General features: G+C 38.5%; 1 protein-coding gene across 2 annotated transcripts in view; it reads left to right on the forward strand.

Annotated features, from left to right (window-relative positions):
* ZFAND3 (zinc finger AN1-type containing 3) overlaps positions 1 to 19130 on the forward strand; it is a 337867-nt gene that overhangs the window by 12503 nt on the left and 306234 nt on the right. The gene's annotated exons all lie outside the window — the stretch shown is intronic.

Genomic DNA, 19130 nt, shown 5'->3' on the forward strand with positions numbered 1-19130 from the left:
ATGGGGGATGGGGTTGGGGGGTGGAAAGGAAAAGAGAGGCAGCAAGATTTCTGACATGGGCAACTGGGTGAAAGATGGTCAGTCACATATGGTGGGTATATAAGTTCTGCCTACACACTAGTGAGCTTTTGAAAGGTTGTTTGTGAATCCATTTATTTCTAAGTCCATCGTGAAACTGTAGAAGCAGGCACTAATGCCATCTGTCACTGGTGTGTGAAGTTTGGTTTGGTAGAAGAAGGTTTATACTTTGGAAGTTCTTAAGTTGAAGTGATTCCATCTGGAAGATGATGAGCATGTTGTGGGAAAGAGATGATTAGTTTTAGAACGGTTGAGTGTACATTTTGATGAATTAGATAGCATGTCAGTGTACTTGAATTGTATTTTTAAATTGAGGTATAGTTGATACATCATATTATATTAGTTTCAGGTGTACAACGTAATGAGTTGATATTTGTAGGTATTGCAGAATGATCACCACAAAACATCTAGTTAACATCCATCACCATACGTAGTTACAAAAATTTTTTTCAGGACTTCCCTGGTGGTGCATTGGTTAAGAATCTGCCTGCCATTGCAGGGGACACAAGTTCTATCTCTGGTTCGGGAAGATACCATGCTGTGGAGCAGCTAAGCCTGTGCACCACAACTACTGAGCCTGTGCTCTAGAGCCCGCAAGCCACAACTAATGTGCCCGTGTGCCACAACTACTGAAGCCTGGGCACCTAGAGCCTGTGCTCCGCAACAAGAGAAGCCACAGCAGTGAGAAGCCCATGCACCACAATGAAGAGTAGCCTCCGCTAGCCGCAACTAGAGAAAGCCCGTGTGCAGCAATGAAGACCCAATGCAGCCAAAAAATAAAAATAGGTGAAATTCTGAAGAACTTTGCCAAGCAACTTTAAAAAAAAAAATTTCTTTTTCCTTGTGATGAGAACTTTTAAGGTCTACTCTCTGAGCAACTTTCAAATATGTAATACAGTATTATTAACTGTAGTCACCATGCTGTACAATACAGTCCCATGACATTCATTTTATAACTGGAAGTTTGCACCTTTTGACCTCCTCACTCATTTCACCCCCCCACCTCCTGCCACCACCAACCACCAATCTGTTTTCTATATGCGACCTTTCTTTCCCTAAAGATTCCACATAAAAGTAAGATCATATACCATTTGTCTTTATCTCTCTGACTTATTTTCACTTAGCCTAATGCCCTCAAGGTCCATCCATGTTGTTGCAAGTGGCAGGATTACATTCTTTTTAATGGCCAAATAATATTTCATTGTATGTATATATGTGTGTGTATATATATACATATATGTACACCCCACGTTTTCTTTGTTCATTCCTCCATTGATGGACATCTAGGTTGTTTCTGTGGCTTGGCTATTGTAAATAATGTTGCAGTGAACATGGAGTGCATATATCTTTCTGAATTAGTGTTTTCATTCTCTTCTGGATCATATGGTAGATCAATTTTTTAATATTTTGAGGAACCTCCATGCTGTTTTCCATAGCAGCTACACCAATTTACATTCCCACCAACAGTGCGCAAGGGTTCCCTTTTCTCCATGTCCTTGCCAACATTTGATATTTCTTGTCTTTGTGATAAAATAGCAGTTCTTAATGGTGTGCAGTGATATCTCATCGTGGTTTTGAGTTGCATTTCCCTGATGATTAGTGATGTGGAGCATCTTTTTATGTACCTGTTGGCCATCTGTATGTTTTCTTTGGAAAAATGTTCAGATCTGCCCATTTTTAATTGGATTGTTTTTTTGATAGTGAGTTATCAGTTCTCTATATATTTTGAATGTTAACCCCTTATCAGATATATGATTTGCAGATATTTTCTCCCATTTGTAGATTGCCTTGTCATTTTTTAAATTTTTTATTTTTTTGTGGTATGCGGGCCTCACACTGTTGTGGCCTCTCCCGTTGCAGAGCACAGGCTCCGGACACGCAGGCTCAGCGGCCATGGCTCACGGGCCCAGCCGCTCCACGGCTTTCTGGACCGGGGAACGAACCCGTGTCCCCTGCATCGGCAGGCAGACTTTCAACCACTGTGCCACCAGGGAAGCCCTGCCTTTTCATTTTGTTAAAGGTTTCCTTTGCTGTGCAGAAGAAGCCTTTTAATTTGATGTAGTCCCACTTGTTTATTGTTGCTTTTTTGTATCTTTTATTATTTTTTAAATTAAATTAAAATTTTTATTAGCTTTATTCTAGACATAGACTATTTATTTGCAGATAAAAGGTTAGATAGAACAAAAATTAACATACTATAATAACATTTTGAAATAAATAAAATAGAATTTTACTTGGAAGAAAAGAAATTAAAGCTATGCTGAACTTTAGATAATTAACTTCCTTACCCCATGACATTGTCTATTTTTTAAAAAATTTAATTTATTTTTTTTTATACAGCAGGTTTGTATTAGTCATCCATTTTATACACATCAGTGTATACATGTCAATCCCAATCTCCCAATTCATCACACCACCACTCTCACCCCGCTGCCGCTTTCCCCCCTTGGTGTCCATACGTATTTTCTCTACTTCTGTGTCTCAATTTCTGTTCTGCAAACCGGTTCATCTCTGCCATTTTCTAGGTTCCACATATATGCGTTAATATACGATATTTGTTTTTCTCTTTCTGACTGACTTCACTCTGTATGACAGTCTCTAGATGCATCCACGTCTCTACAAATGACCCAATTTCATTCCTTTTTATGGCTGAGTAATATTCCATTGTATACATGTACCACATCTTCTTTATGCATTCGTCTGTTGATGGGCATTTAGGTTGCTTCCATGGCCTGGCTATTGTAAACAGTGTTGCAATGAACATTGTGGTGCATGTGTCTTTTTGAATTATGGTTTTCTCTGGGTATATGCCCAGTAGTGGGATTGCTGGGTCATATGGTAATTCAATTTTTAGTTTTTTAAGGAACCTCCATACTGTTCTTCATAGTGACTGTATCAGTTTACATTCCCACCAACAGTGCAAGAGGGTTCCCTTTTCTCCACATCCTCTCCAGCATTTGTTTGTAGATTTTCTGATGCTGCCCATTCTAACCAGTGTGAGGTGATACCTCATTGTAGTTTTGATTTGCATTTCTTTAACAATTAGTGATGTTGAGCAGCTTTTCATGTGCCTCTTGGGCATCTGTATGTCCTCTTGGGAGAAATGTCTATTTAGGTCTTCTGCCCATTTTTACATTGAGTTGTTTTTTTAATATTGAGCTGCATGAGCTGTTTATGTATTTCGGAGATTAATCCTTTGTTCGTTGATCCATTTGCAAATATTTTCTCCCATTCTGAGGATTGTCTTTTCGTCTTGTTTATGGTTTCCTTTGCTGTGCAAAAGCTTTTAAGTTTCATTAGGTCCCATTTGTTTATTTTTGGTTTTATTTCCATTACTCTAGGAGGTGAATCAAAAAAGATCTTGCTGTGATTTATGTCAAAGAATGTTCTTCCTATGTTTTCCTCTAAGAGTTTTATAGTGCCCAGTCTTATATTTAAGTCTCTAATCCATTTTGAGTTTATTTTTGTGTATGGTGTTAGGGAGTGTTCTAATTTCATTCTTTTACATATAGCTGTCCAGTTTTCCCAGCATGACTTATTGAAGAGACTGTCTTTTCTCCATTGTATATCCTTGCCTCCTTTGTCATAGATTAGTTGATCTTAGGTGCATGGGTTTATCTCTGGGCTTTCTGTCCCGTTCCATTGATCTGTATTTCTGTTTTTGTGCCAGTACCTTATTGTCTTGATTACTGTAGCTTTGTAGTATTGTCTGAAGTCAGGGAGTCTGATTCCTCCAGCTCTGTTTTTTTCCCTCAAGACTGTTTTGGCTACTCGGGGTCTTTTGTGTCTCCGTACAAATTTTAACATTTCCTGTTCTAGTTCTGTAAAAAATGCCATTGGTAATTTGATAGGGATTGCATTGAATCTGTAGATCGCTTTGGATAGTATAGTCATTTTCACAATATTGATTCTTCCAATCCAAGAAAATGGTGTATCTCCATCTGTTGGTATCATCTTCAATTTCTTTCAACAGTGTCTTATAGTTTTCTGCATACAGATCTTTTGTCTCCTTAGGTAGGTTTATTCCTAGGTATTTTATTCTTTTTGTTGCAGTGGTAAATGGGAGTGTTTCCTTAATTTCTCTTTCAGATTTTTCATCATTAGTGTATAGGAATGCAAGAGATTTCTGTGCATTAATTTTGTATCCTACTGCTTTACCAAATTCATTGATTAGCTCTAGTAGTTTTCTGGTGGCATCTTTAGGATTCTGTATGTATAGTATCATGTCATCTGCAAACAGTGACAGTTTTACTTCTTCTTTTTCCAATATGTATTCCTTTTTTTTTCTTTTTCTTCTCTGATTGCGATGGTAGGACTTCCAAAACTATGTTGAATGATAGTGGTGAGAGTGGACATCTTTGTCTTGTTCCTCATCTTAGAGGAAATGCTTTCAGTTTTTCACCGTTGAGAATGATGTTTGCTGTGGGTTTGTCATATATGGCCTTTGTTATGTTGAGGTAGGTTCCCTCTATGCCCACTTTCTGGAGAGTTTTTATCATAAATGGGTGTTGAATTTTGTCAAAAGCTTTTTCTGCATCTGTTGAGATGATCATATGGTTCTTCTTCTTCAGTTTGTTAATATGGTGTTTAACATTGATTGATTTCCGTATATTGAAGATTCCTTGCATCCCTGGGATAAATCCCACTTGATCATGGTGTATGATCCTTTTAATGTGTTGTTGGATTCTGTTTGCTAGTATTTTGTTGAGGATTTTTGCATCTATATTCATCAGTGATATTGGTCTGTAATTTTCTTTTTTATTTCTTTTTATTTTATTTTTTGTGGTATGTGGGCCTCTCACTGTTGTGGCCTCTCCCATTGCGGAGCACAGGCTCTGATGCGGAGGCTCAGCGGCCATGGCTCAGGGGCCCAGCCGCTCCGTGGCACGTTGGAGCTTCCCGGACCAGGGCACGAACCCGTGTCCCCTGCATCGGCAGGCGGACTCTCAACCACTGCTCCACCAGGGAAGCCCCCCCCCCCGCCACTATTATTGTGTTACTGTCAATTTCCTCTTTTATACTTGTTAGCAGTTGCCTTACGTATTGAGGTGCTCCTGTGTTGGGTGCATATATATTTATAATTGTTATATCTTTTTCTTGGATTGATCCCTTGATCATTATGTAGTGTCCTTCCTTTGTCGCTTGTAACATTCTTTATTTTAAAGTCTGTTTTATCTGATATGAGTGTTGCTACTCTAGCTTTCTTTTGATTTCCATTGGCATGGAATATCTTTTTCCATTCCCTTGCTTTCAGTCCGTATGTGTCCCTAGGTCTGAAATGGGTCTCTTGTAGACAGCATGTAGATGGGTCTTGTTTTTGTATCCATTCAGCCAGTCTCTGTCTTTTGCTTGAGGCATTTAATCTATTCACGTTTAAGGTAATTATTGATATGTATGTTCCTATGACCATTTTCTGAATTGTTTTGGGTTTGTTTTTGTAGGTCCTTTTCTTCTCTTGTGTTTCCCACTTAGAGAAGTTCCTTTAGTATTTGTTGTAGAGCTGGTTTGGTGGTGCTGAATTCTCTTAGCTTTTGTTTGTCTGTAAAGCTTTTGATTTCTCCATGGAATCTGAATGAGATCCTTGCTGGATAGAGTAATCTTGGTTGTAGGTTCTTTCCTTTCATCATTTTAAGTATATCATGCCACTCCCTTCTGGCTTATAGAGTTTCTGCTGAGAAATCAGCTGTTAACCTTATGGGAGTTCCCTTGTAAGTTATTTGTCGTTTTTCCCTTGCTGCTTTCAGTAATTTTTCTTTGTCTTTAATTTTTGCCAGTTTGATTACTGTGTGTCTCGGCATGTTTCTCCTTGTGTTTATCCTGTATGGGACTCTCTGTGCTTCCTGGACTTGAGTGGCTATTTCCTCTCCCATGTTAGGGAAGTTCTCGACTTCAAGAATCTCTTCAAGTATTTTCTTGGGTCCTTTCTTTCTCTCTTCTCCTTCTGGGACCCCTGTAATGCGAATGTTGTGTTTAATGTTTTCCCAGAGGTCTCTTAGGCTGTCTTCATTTGTTTTCATTCTTTTTTCTTTATTCTGTTCTGCAGCAGTGAATTCCACCATTCTGTCTTCCAGGTCACTTATCTGCTTTTTGCCTCAGTTTTTCTGCTATGGATTCCTTCTAGTGTAGTTTTCATTTCAGTTATTGTATTGTTCATCTCTGTTTGTTTGTTCTTTAATTCTCCTAGGTGTTTGTTAAATATATTTTTGCATCTTCTCGATCTTTGCCTCCATTCTTTTTCCGAGGTCCTGCATCTTTTCACTATCATTATTCTGAATTCTTTTTCTGGAAGATTGTCTATCTCCACTTCATTTAGTTGTTTTTCTGGGTTTTATCTTGTTCCTTCATCTGGTACATAGCCCTCTCTGTCTTTTCATCTTGTCTGTCTTTATGTGAATGTGGTTTTTGTTCAGCAGGCTGCACAATTGTAGTTCTTCTTGCTTCTGCTGTCTGCTCTCTGGTGGATGAGGCTATCTAAGAGGCTTGTGCAAGTTCCCTGATGGGAGGGACTGGTGGTGGGTAGTGCTGGCTGTTTCTCTGGTGGGCCAGCTCAGTAAAACTTTAATCCTCTTCCCTGCTGATGGGTGGGGTTGGGTTCCCTCCCTGTTGGTTGTTTGACCTGAGGCAACCCAACACTGGAGCCTACTTGGGCTCTTTGGTGGGGCTAATGGCGGACTCTGGGAGGGCTCACGCCAAGGAGTACTTCCCAGAACTTCTGCCGCCAGTGTCCTTGTCCCCACGGTGAGCTACAACCCCGCCCCCTCCCTCCCGACGCCTCTGCAGGAGACCCTCCAACACTAGCAGGTAGGTGTGGTTCAGTCTCCCCTGGGGTCATGCTCCTTCCCATGGTTCCTGATGCGCACACTACTTTGTGTTTGCCCTCCAGGAGTGGAGTCTCTGTTTCCCCGAGTTCTGTCGAAGTCCTGCAGTCAAATCCCACTAGCCTTCAAAATCTGATTCTTTAGGAATTCCTCGTCTCATTGCCGAATCCCCAGGTTGGGAACCTGACATGGGGCTCCGAACCTTCACTCCAGTGGGTGGACTTCTGTGGTATAAGTGTTGTGAGTCACCCACTCAGCAGTTATGGGATTTGATTTTACTGTGATTGCACCCCTCCTACCGTCTCATTGTGGCTTCTCATTTTTCTTTGGATGTGGGGTATCTTTTTTGGTGAGTTTCAGTGTCTTCCTGTACATGATTTTCCAGCAGCTAGTTGTGATTGTGGTGTTCTTGCAAGTGGGAGTGAGAGCACGTCCTTCTACTCCACCATCTTGGTTCCTACTCTAGGTTATATTTCTAAAAAAACCAAAGCTTGAACTTCCAACATCTTAGATTTTAAGAGGTACCTTGTTCTTAGGTCCTTTAGTTTCTGGTGGACAAGATTGCACTCACCTCATTTGTCTTGATATTTTACTTAATTTTATAGATTTAATCCTCCTTTCTCAGCTTTGGGTTTTCTAGAAAGAAGTCTGTTTAGTCTGCACTTCCATCCCTATGAATATTTAGATGTCTTTTCTGAAGTCTTTCCAATTGCATGTTATATTTTTGAAGTGCATCTATGTTGCTGAAGACAATAGATAGATATATTCTCTCTATTCCCCCCTACCTCCTGCCCATAGGTTGGGATGGCATAGAAAGAAACTGATCATGTGGGAGGTAGTAAAATTTGTTTCTTAAAAATAAAGTTCAGTATATATTTAGGAAAAATTAAGTGAGATCTGAAGTAATATGAGGGCACACACTTCTTGGCCGATACTGATTTGTACTGTTTTACTCATTATTATGGTTGTGTGTCAGTATGACACAGAAGAGAGTACATATTAGTCCATACGTAGTGTGATTGAGAGTTAAGGTCAAACTGCATTTTTCAGGTATTGTGAAAATATTATTTTGCTGCATGTTATGTTCTATAAAGTCTTCCGTTTATTTAGCTATGTGACTGCTATGTTATGACTTTAAGGAATTTTAAGCATTTCAGCATTTGAATTCTGTGATCAAGGACAGTTGGATCATTTGAATTTTTAGATGAGCTCTTATTAAAGTACAATTGTATACTTTTGTGTTAATGGTAAATACGTTAATGTTAAATATGTGTTAATGGTTAAATACACAAAGATAAACTTTAAATTTGTTTAAAATTATATGGTTTTGGTTTAATAGTCTCATAAGTGTATTGGCAACTTGCTGTTGCTGGATTTTGGAATACCCAGCCTGAAGCTGTTTTGACTCCCTGCTGCTTTACAACATGGAGACTGACAAGAAGGTCCAGGGCATTGGCTGGATCTGCAGACAAGGACAACTTGCAGTATTTTAACCCAGAAAGATTAGAAAGGTTGTACTTGATCTCCTGGCTCAGAATTTCATGCATGTTTGAAGTGCTGCTGCTGCTATTTGTTTCAGCTAAAACCTTGGGATTATCATTTTCTAGTTAAGAGATTGAAAATTTTTGAATATGGCCTTAATATTACATTATTGAACATAGAAAGTACAATTCACATACCTTAAAATTCATCCTTTAAAAGTGTACAATTTAGTGATTTTTAGTATATTCAGAAAGTTGTGCAGCTGTCACCACCATCAAGCTCCAGAAAATTTTTACCTCAAAAAGAAATCATGTACCCATTAGCAGTTACTCCCCATTGCTCTTTCCCTCTGGCAGTCACAAATCTAACTCTCTGTTTTTATTGATTTGCCAGTTCTGAACATTTTATATAAATGGAATCATAAAATATGTGGCGTTTTGTGTCTGCCGCCTTTCACTTAGTAGAATGGTTTTAAGGTTCATCTGTGTTGTAGCATGTATTAGTACTTCATTTCTTTTTACGGTTGAATAATATTCCTTTGTATGGGTGTACCACATTTTTTTTTTTATTAATTAATTTATTTGTTTTTGGCTGCGTTGGGTCTTCGTTGCTGTGCGTGGGCTTTCTCTAGTTGTGGAGAGCGGAGGCTACTCTTCGTTGTGGTGGGCGGGCTCTAGGCGTGCAGACCTCAGTAGTTGTGGCCTGCGGGCTCTGTAGTTGTGGCTCGTGGGCTCCAGAGCGCAGGCTCAGTAGTTGTGGCGCACGGGCTTAGCTGCCCAACGGCATGTGGGATCTTCCTGGACCAGGACTCGAACCCGTGTCCCCTGCATTGGCAGGCGGATTCCCAACCACTGCACCACCAGGGAAGTCCCGGTATACCACATTTTGTTTATCCACTCATCAGTTGATGGACATTGTGGGTTGTTATCACTTTTTGGCTAGTATGAATAATGCCATGAACATTTGTGTACAAGTTTTTGTTTGAACACCTGTTTTCAACTCTCTTGGATATATACCTAGGAGGGGAAGCTGGGTGATACGGTAATTCGATGTTTAACTTTTTGAGTAACTGCCATATTGTTTTCCAGAGTGGCTGCACCATTTTATATTTCCACCAGCAACGTATGAGGGTTCCAGTGTCTCCATATCCTTGCCCATCTTTTTGATTACAGCCATCGTAGTGGGTATGAAGTAGCATCTCATTGTGGTTTCGATTTGCTTTTGCTAATGACTAATGATGTTGAACATCTTTTCATATGCCTCTTGGCCATTTGTATATCTTCCTTGGAGAAATGCTTGTTCAGTCCTTTGTCCATTTTTAAATTGGGTTATGTGCTTTTATTGTTGAGTTATAAACCTTTTTTTATTGGTATATATTTTGGTTACTAGTCCCTTATCAGATATATGATTTACATATACTTTCTCCCATTCTGTAGGTGGTTTTTCACTTTTTTTGAGATAGTGTCCTTTTAGGTGCAGAAGTTTTTAATTCTCATGAAGTCCAATTCATCTTCTTTTTTTTGGTTGCTTGTGTTTTTGATGTCATATCTAAGAAAATGTTGCCTGATCCAAGATCATGAAGATTTACAACTATGTTGTATCATTAAAATTATGTTTTGAAGTCTTAGCTGTTTAAATTGTTGATCCATTTTGAGTTAATTTCTGTATATAGTGTGAGACAGGGTTCCTCCTTTATTCTTTTGCATGTGGGTAATCTGATTGCCCCCACACAATTTGTTGAAAAAACTATTCTTTCCCCATTGAATTGTCTTGGCACCCTTGTCAAAAATCAGTTAACCATAAATGTAAAAGTTTACTTGTGGACTCACAGTTTTATTCCATTGATGCCTATATCCCACTGTCTTGAATACTTATTTTCTAGTAAGTTTTGAAATCAGAAAGTGTGATTCCTCCAACTTCGTTCTTCTTTATCAAGATTGATTTGCGTATTTTGGGTCCTTTGCATTTCCATATGAATTTTAGGATGAGCTTGTCAGTTTCTGCAAAACCAGCTAGGAATTTGATAAGGGATTGCATTGCATCTCTTAGGTTAATTTGGGGACTGTTGCCATGTTAACAGTATTTAGTCTTCCTACACTTGAATGTTGGGATATCTTTTCATTTATCTGTGTCTTCAATTTCTTTTACTTTTTTTTTTGGCCTCACCACATGTCATGTGGGATCTTAGTTCCCTGACCAGGGATTGAACCCATGCTCCCTCCATTGGAAGGCAGAGTCTTAACCACTGGACCACCTGGGAAGTCCTATGTCTTCAATTTCTTTTAACAATGTTTTATAGTTTTCAGTGTAGAAGGCTTGCACTCCTTTGTTAAATGTATACCTATTTTATTTGTTTTGATACTCAGTTTCAGATTGTGCGGTGATAGCATATAGAAATACAATTGATTTTTGTGTATTCTTGTATCCTGCAAACTTGCTGAACTTCTTAGCTCCAGTAATTTTTTAGTGAATTCCTTAGGATGTTTCTATATACGAGATCATGTCATCTGCAAATAGGGATAGTTTTACTTCTTTTTTTCCCCCAATCTTTGTAATACAAGGTTAAATAGAAATGATGAAAGCAGACATCCTTGTCTTGTTCTGGATCTTATGGGGGAAGCTTTCAGTCTTGCACCATTAAGTAATGACGTTAGCAGTGGTGATGATTTTAGCTTTTTTGTAAATCCCTTTCATCAGGATGAAGAAGTTCCTTTGTATCCTTAGTTTGTTGAGTTTATTTATTTCTTTATTTTCATGAAGGGGTATTGGATTTGGTCAAATGCTTTTTCTGTGTATAATTCAGACTGTAATGTGGTTTTTTGTCCTTTAATCTTTCACTACATGATCTATTAGTTTGGTTAATTTTCTGATGCTAAACCAACCTTGCATTCCTGGGATAAATCCTGTTTGGTCTTAGTGTATGATCCTTTTTATTTGTTGTTGGATTTGGTTTGCTAGTATTTTACTGAGGATTTTTGTGACTATATGATATTTTGATTTCTAGTTTTGTTTTGTTGTGATATCTTTGTCTGGTTTTGGTATCAGGGTAATACATAGAATGAATTTGGTTTTGGTATCAGGGTAATTCATAGAATGAATTGGGATGTGTTCCCTCTTCCATTTTTTGGGAAGAGTGTGAAGAATTGGTATTCATTCTTCTTTAAATATTTGTTAAAATTCATCAGTGAATCCATCTGTGCTTGGGCTTTTCTTTGTGGAAAGTTTTAAAATTACCAATTCCATCTCCCTACTTGTAGGTCTATTCAGATTTTCTAATGTTTCTCGTGAGTTTTAGTACTTTGTGTTTTTTAGAAATTTATCCTTTTCATCAAAATCATCTTCCCTTATATCTTTTTAATTATCTGTAGCATTGGTTGTGATGTCCTGTCTTTCATTCCTGAGTTTAATAATTTGGGTCTTCTCTCTGTTTTTTCTTGGTCAGTCCAGCTACAAGTTCGTCAGTTTTGTTGATTGTTTTCAAAGAACCAACTTTTTTTTTTTTTTTTTTTTTGCGGTACGCGGGCCTCTCACTGTTGTGGCCTCTCCCGTTGCGGAGCACAGGCTCCGGACGCGCAGGCTCAGCGGCCATGGCTCACGGGCCCAGCTGCTCCGCGGCATGTGGGATCTTCCCGGACTGGGGCACAAACCTGTGTCCTCTGCATTGGTAGGCGGAGTCTCAACCACTGCGCCACCAGGGAAGCCCAAAGAACCAACTTTTAATTTCACTTACTTTATAGTTTTTCTCTTTTTTATAGCATTACTTTCTGTTCAGCTTTATTATTTCATTTCTTCTGCTTTCTTTACATTTAATTTGCTCTTTTTCTCATGTTTTAAGGTGGAAGATTAGTTTGATTTGAGATCTTTCTTCTTCTTTGATATAGGCATAGACAGGTATAAATTTCCCTCTAAGCACTCCCTTAACTGCATCCTGTAAATTTTGGTATATTGTTTTCATCTCAGAGTATTTTCTAATTTCTTTTTCAGTCTTTTTTTTTTTTTTAAGGTGTTAGCTCAAATATACATTAATACTGGAAGCAGTAACAGTTGCTGCCATTTACAGGATGACTGTCACTTTATATGTATTATTTTCCTAATCCTCATAGGAATTGTGTGGTTGTGAAATAGTGGTTTCCTGTTTTACAAACAAGGAAATTGAAGCTTAGTCAGTTTTCTAAGATTTTGCATAGCAAATCAGTGGCCTGACTCCTCAGAGCTTGTATTCCTCTCACTATGCTGCACTCCCACTCTAAACTACTTGGTAAGAGTAGTGGTAATTCCTTTACATAGAAGGTTAAATGCAAGTAGCTGGACTGCATTTAATATTTGTCACATTCTATTCACATATAGCATGCCATCTTTTCTTCCATTTAAACATTTGAAATTTAGACTTTCCCTCCCAAATGTTACAAGGATTTTGTCTGGGCTTGGCTTTTAAATGTGTGTTTTGTGGGAGCCCTGCTGAATCAAAAAAGAGCTTTAAATGGTATTTTGTATTCAGATTCTGATATGAAAGGTAACTTATGTCCACAGTTTGTTAATTCTTGTTTTAGGTAGGTCATTGCTGTGTTGAAGAGCAAGTGTTTAAATATTTTCATCTTTATTTTTTATTTTTTTTGTACAGTTGAATTGCTTGTGGGACAAAGAAGAGCCTTTGTTGACCCTTGGAAAAATTGGTCAAGGGAATTAGTATGCATTTCCTGCCTCTTACCAGATTTCTGTTTTTATAACGTTGTATAAAGGATACATTTTTGTATCTTTTGTAATTTATAATGGTGCTGAGCACCTTATAACTAATCAGTAAATAGTGAATGATGAAGGCCTTGGGATAAACTTTAATCAGCCCCTTTTTCTTTTTGTTTCTTTTGTCCACAGGGTATGTGGTGATTATAAACTTTGAGCTTAGAATTTTAGGCTTAAACTAAAATTTTTAGAAGAAAGTTTATTTTTTCATCTTCAATCACTACTTTAAAAAAAAGAGAGGGAGAGAATTTTTCTTTTTTTTGAGAGGGAGAGAAATTGTATTCTTAAGTATGTCTCAGTTTTCTGCAGATGACCCTGTCTTCAAGTATGGTACTATTTCCCATTTGAATGAATAATCTTTTTTTGTTTATTTTGCAGATTATGTTCATTATGGGTTATTATAAGGTATTGGGTATAATTCCCTGTGCTATATAGTAAATCCTTATTGGTTATCTATTTTAAGTATAAAATATCTGTTAATCCCATATTCCTAATTTGTCCTTCCCCCGCCTCCCCTTGGTAACGTAGGTTTGTTTTCTGTCTGTGAGTCTGGTTCTGTTATGTATATTGATTCATTTGTATTATTTTTTAGATTCCACATATAAATGATATATTTATTTGTCTTTCTCTGACTTATTCTCTAGGTTCATTTATGTTGCTGTAAATGGCAATATTTTTTTATGGCTGAGTAATGTTCCGTTACATATATACATATATAGTTTATATATATATATAATATATATATAGGTATATATATATCACATCTTCTTAAGCCAGTCTTCTGTTGATGGGCACTTGGGTTGCTTCCATGTCTTGGGAGCTATAAATAGTGCTGCTATGAACATTGGGGTGCATGGATTTTTTCGAATTAAAGTTTTCATTTTTTCCCACTGTATAGCGAGAATTGGAATTGCTGGATCATATGGTAGTTGAACTTTTATTTTATTTTGTAAAATTTATTTTAATTAATTTATTTTTGGCTGCATTGGGTCATTGTTGCTGTGCGTGGGCTTCCTCTAGTTGCAGTAAGCGGGGGCTGCTTTTTGTTGCGGTGCGCGGGCTTCTCATTGCGGTAGCTTCTGTTGCGGAGCATGGTCTCTAGGTGCATGGGCTTCAGTAGTTGTGGCTCTCAGGCTCTAGAATGCAGCCTCAGTAGTTGTGGCACCCGGGTTCAGTTGCTCTGTGGCATGTGGGATCTTCCCGGACCAGGGCTCGAACCCATGTCCCCTGCACTGGTAGGTGGATTCATAACACTGTGCCACCAGGGAGGTCCCTACTTTTAGTTTTTTAAGGAACCTCCGTACTGTTTTCCACAGTGGCTACACCAATTTACATTCCCACCAACACGAGGGTTCCCTTTTCTCCACATCCTCTGCAGCATGTATTGTTTGTAGACTTTTTGATGATAGCCTGAAATGAATGATCTTAAAGTTATGCTGAATCTGTTGAGTAGCTATAGGGATTAGGAGAAATTTATTTTCAAAACCACGATGAGGTCGGTCGTGATATAAAGCCTTAGGTGCTGCTGCTGATCTTCATGGGGGAATCTGTTTGAAATGGACAAGATAATTTACTTGGTGATAACTGCTTGAATTAGGGCCTTTTTAATTGTGTAGTAGTGTTGTGAACATTGGATTTGCAAGAGGTATTTAGTAGCACTCCCAGAATAATGCCAGTAAGCCATTAAACTCAACAGTGTCTGTCTCCCCTATTACTTTGTGTACTTGAATGTGGGTGAGACAAAAAGACCTGTTGTAAATGGGGGATAGTAGTTCTTGACTCATAGAGATATCTGTGAGTCAACACTAATCACTGTGGGTCAGGTGTTTGTACTGGAAAGTTCTCTTAAGTGACCTTATTCCTTTATGGTAATGATCTGTTTAAATAATTCTTTCCTTATTTGTCCAGCAGCACAGGTGGTTTTGAGAGGTTGTTAGTAGCATCATGGAATCATAATAATATATAACACTTGTGTAGAACTTTATTTTTAAAATGCTTTCATGTATGTTATCTTAGTTATCCTCACAAGCCTGTTTTGGGCAAGACAGATATCAGAATTTTACAGGTGAGAAAACCAGCTGGCTGCTTCAGGCATGGTTACCTTCACAAGGTTGGTGTTGCTTTTTTTTTTCCTTTAAATTACAAATTTACACTTACTTTAAAAAAAATTAATCAATTTATTTTTGGCTGCATTGGGTCTTTGTTGCTGCGCATGGGCTTTCTTTAGTTGTGGCAAGTGCAGGCTACTCTTCATTGAGGTGCGCAAGCTTCTCATTGTGGTGGCTTCTCTTGTTGTGGAGCATGGGCTCTAGGTGTGTGGGCTTCAGTAGTTGTAGCACACGGGCTCAGTAGTTGTGGCTCGCGGGCTCTAGAGCACAGGCTGAGTAGTTGTGGCACACAGGCTTAGTTGCTCTGCGGCACGTGGGATCTTCCTGGACCAGGGATCGAGCCCCTGTCCCCTGTATTGGCAGGCGGATTCTTAACCACTGCGCCAACAGAAAAATCTTGGTGTCTGTTTTTGAGACATTGCTGTCTGTGGCCTGGTCCTTTGCTTCCCAAACTAGAAACTTATATTGAAGGTTTCCTAAGACTTTTGGGGAGGTAATTATGCTAACCAGACTCATAAGAGACCAGTTGGTTAGAAAAACCAGAGATAAGAGGAAGATTAATTACATTAATAAAGCACGGAACCAATTGATTAAAAGCTTTTTAGGCTGTACTTCATCTCTGACTATAATGCTTTTATATGTTTGCCTCAGTCCAGAGCATCCCTTTTGTGAATTCAGGGTACTTGAGGAACAGTAATTGGTTAGAAGTTTGTTGGGTGATAGAAGAATTAGCACAGAGGGAACTGGATGGTTTTGAGTAAATATTTTACTCCAGTAATGAAGGTGGGTAATGATAGTCCCAGGCTCCAAATGAGCCTTAATTCTTTGAGTAATAGCTTAATGGAAAGAGACTTTTTCTAATATCAAATTTTCTTTTTTTGCCTAACATTTTATCATGAAATAATTGTATTTATCATGAAAAACAAAAATTGAAAGAATTGTACACAAATTGTATACCTGTTTACCACCTAGATTCTGTAATATTTTGCTTTATTTGCTTTCTACTCTGCTATCTTATTTTTTTATTTTCGAAGTAAATTGCAGACATCGGTACATTTACCCCCAAATATTTCAATGTGCATATTATTAACTTTTTTAAAAATTTGAAGTACAGTTTAGAGTGGAAAACAGAAAAATCTTAAGTATACTGTTTAATGAGTTTTGACACATGTACTTATCTGTGTAACCCAAACCTCTATCAAGATATACATCATACTGTATATACCATATTATATTGTACTCTCACTGTGAAAAGTTCCTTCATGTTTCTTTCCAGTCATTCTGCTCCCTGTTCTTCCCTCCCTGGGAAAAATTTTTTTCCTACTGTAGATCAGTTTTGCCTGATTTGGAAGTCATGTAAATGGAATCACATGGTATGTACTCTTTATAAGGCTTCCTTGACTCAGTGTAATGTTTTGATATTCATTAGTCTTGGGTATATCAGTAGTTTGTTCCTTTTTATTGTGTACTCTTTAATAGTTTCTATTGTGTGAATATACCACTATTTTGTTTCTCTGTTCTCCTGTTTATAGATACGCTAATTTGCTTTTTAAATTATAACTACAAAAGTCACTTATCACCAAGCATTCTTACCTGACATCAGGAAATGGGCTAGAATTGATTGTAATTTTCTTAGGTAACTTTGTATTCCAGCCTTGTTTTTTCTAGTTGCCTTGGTTTGATTTTAGGTACGGTTTGTGAGATACCCTAGCCCTTTGCGCACCCCAGTTGCAAAACCATCTGATCCATTATGTGTTGATTTCTACTAGGGGATGATTTTTTTAAAATCTTAGTGCCTTTATCCCACTGTCTGCTGACTATTAAGGTGATTTGCTTTTTAAACAAAAGTGTGCCTGTCCTCACTTGTCCAATTTTGTAAAATCCTGCCTGTCTCCCTGAAGCCAAAGGCAACACTGAGAGCTAATATGAGAGTTTTGTTTTGGGAACTTTGTGGTCCACTGTATTCTTGTTCAGAGACCGTGTTTGCCTAATGACTTGACATTTGAGCCTGTTTTGCACTTACTTGGCATTTTTCTCATTAAAAAAACCTTTAATATATCCAACAATCTTTGGTAAACGAGACCTTTTTTCCTTTTCTTCTCTGGATCAGACATCCCATGTTTCTTTAACACAAAGCTCTGATAATTTTTCTACTATCAGTGTGGATCCTTGTAGTTTCTTAAAAAAAAAACAAAACGGATTGGAACATATCCCCAAAGTTAATAGATGTCTAACTAATGCTGGGTGTAATAAGATTATCTCTTAGGGCTTCCCTGGTGGCGCAGTGGTTGAGAGTCCACCTGCTCATGCAGGGGACACGGGTTCATGCCCCAGACCGGGAAGATCCCACATGCCGCGGAGCGGCTGGGCCTGTGAGCCATGGCTGCTGAGCCTGCGCGTCCGGAGCCTGTGCTCCGCAACGGGAGAGGCCACAACAGTGAGAGGCCTGCGTACTGGGGGAAAAAAAAAAAAGATTATCTCTTAACTTCGCACGCGTTATACTGCTTTAAAAATAACGCTACATGATTCCCTCTCCTCAATCTCTTGCTCTCCAAGTTGCCCTGTATTATTAATGTATTTAGCATGGGTGATCCTTTGGTCATTTCTTTTTTTTTTTTAAAGAAGATGTTGGGGGTAGGAGCTTATTAATTAATTAATTTTATTTTTGCTGTGTTGGGTCTTCGTTTCTGTGCGAGGGCTTTCTCTAGTTGTGTCAAGCAGGGGGCACTCTTCATCGCAGTGCGCGGGCCTCTCACTATCACGGCCTCTCTTGTTGCGGAGCACAGGCTCCAGACGCGCAGGCTCAGTAGTTGTGGCTCACGGGCCTAGTTGCTCCGCGGCATGTGGGATCCTCCCAGACCAGGACTCGAACCCGTGTCCCCTGCATGAGCAGGCAGATTCTCAACCACTGCACCACCAGGGAAGCCCCCTTTGGTCATTTTTGACTCATCTTTTTTTTAACATCTAAATTTGCTAAACCGTACTTACATTATTCTTTGTTTATCAAGTTTTTATAGAACTCATTTATCAGTTCATATTTTATCTTGATTTGTGTATTGTGTATTTTCCTCTGAGAGAAACTAAATTGGAATATTAGGGTTTAGTAAGTGGAATAACTTGAGTTTGAGATCATAAGACTCTAATAAATGATGTTTTGGAAGAAATATTGGTAGTTGGAACTTGCTGAACCTTTGTTTCTATCCTTTTAGGGAGTCTGCTGATAAACTGAGGGTTGGGAAGGGCCCTTGCAAGTGCTTATAGCTAACAGTGAGTCCTCAATGCTTAATGATACGTCAGAGAAGAACCTAACAAAACCTGTGATAATTTCAAAAACTTGTAACTTTTCTTGTGGTTATTTACTTTCCACTTTGGTTCTTTACTTGACATTAATAACCAGAAGCAGAGCAAAATGTTCTGAATTTCATCTTTCCTTTATCTGTTTCCTGATGGAATTTCTTAGGAGCAAGGAATTGGTCTAAAGAGAATAGGTTAGAGATATGAATAGTTTATGAAAACTTAAATATATTCAGGGGAGAAACTATTCTCCTTTTTTTTCAGCCCCTCATCTTTCTGATTTGACTTTTTGCCAATCTTTTTCATATGCATTCAGCCGTGTTGCTAATTTTTTGGGGTTTGGGAGTAAGGCAGAGGCCTCAAGAGGAGAACACCATGTGAAATGGTTTGCAAGGAGGCCTAGCACAGAGTTGCTGGAGGCATGGGGGAAGTTCTGAAACTGTTCTCCTTTTACCTAGTACCCGTCAAAGCTTAAAAGAAGGAAGTCAAAGCAGTTTCCACTTTCACAGTCCTCCTCCCTTTGCTGGGCACTGTGTTAACTGGAAGTGCCATACTGTGCAGGAGAATGTGGCTGGTAGGATGAGAAAGAGAAATAAGTTAGAGCCCAGGG

This window comes from Globicephala melas, chromosome 11 (genome assembly GCF_963455315.2).
Source record: "Globicephala melas chromosome 11, mGloMel1.2, whole genome shotgun sequence".
Taxonomy (NCBI): domain Eukaryota; kingdom Metazoa; phylum Chordata; class Mammalia; order Artiodactyla; family Delphinidae; genus Globicephala; species Globicephala melas.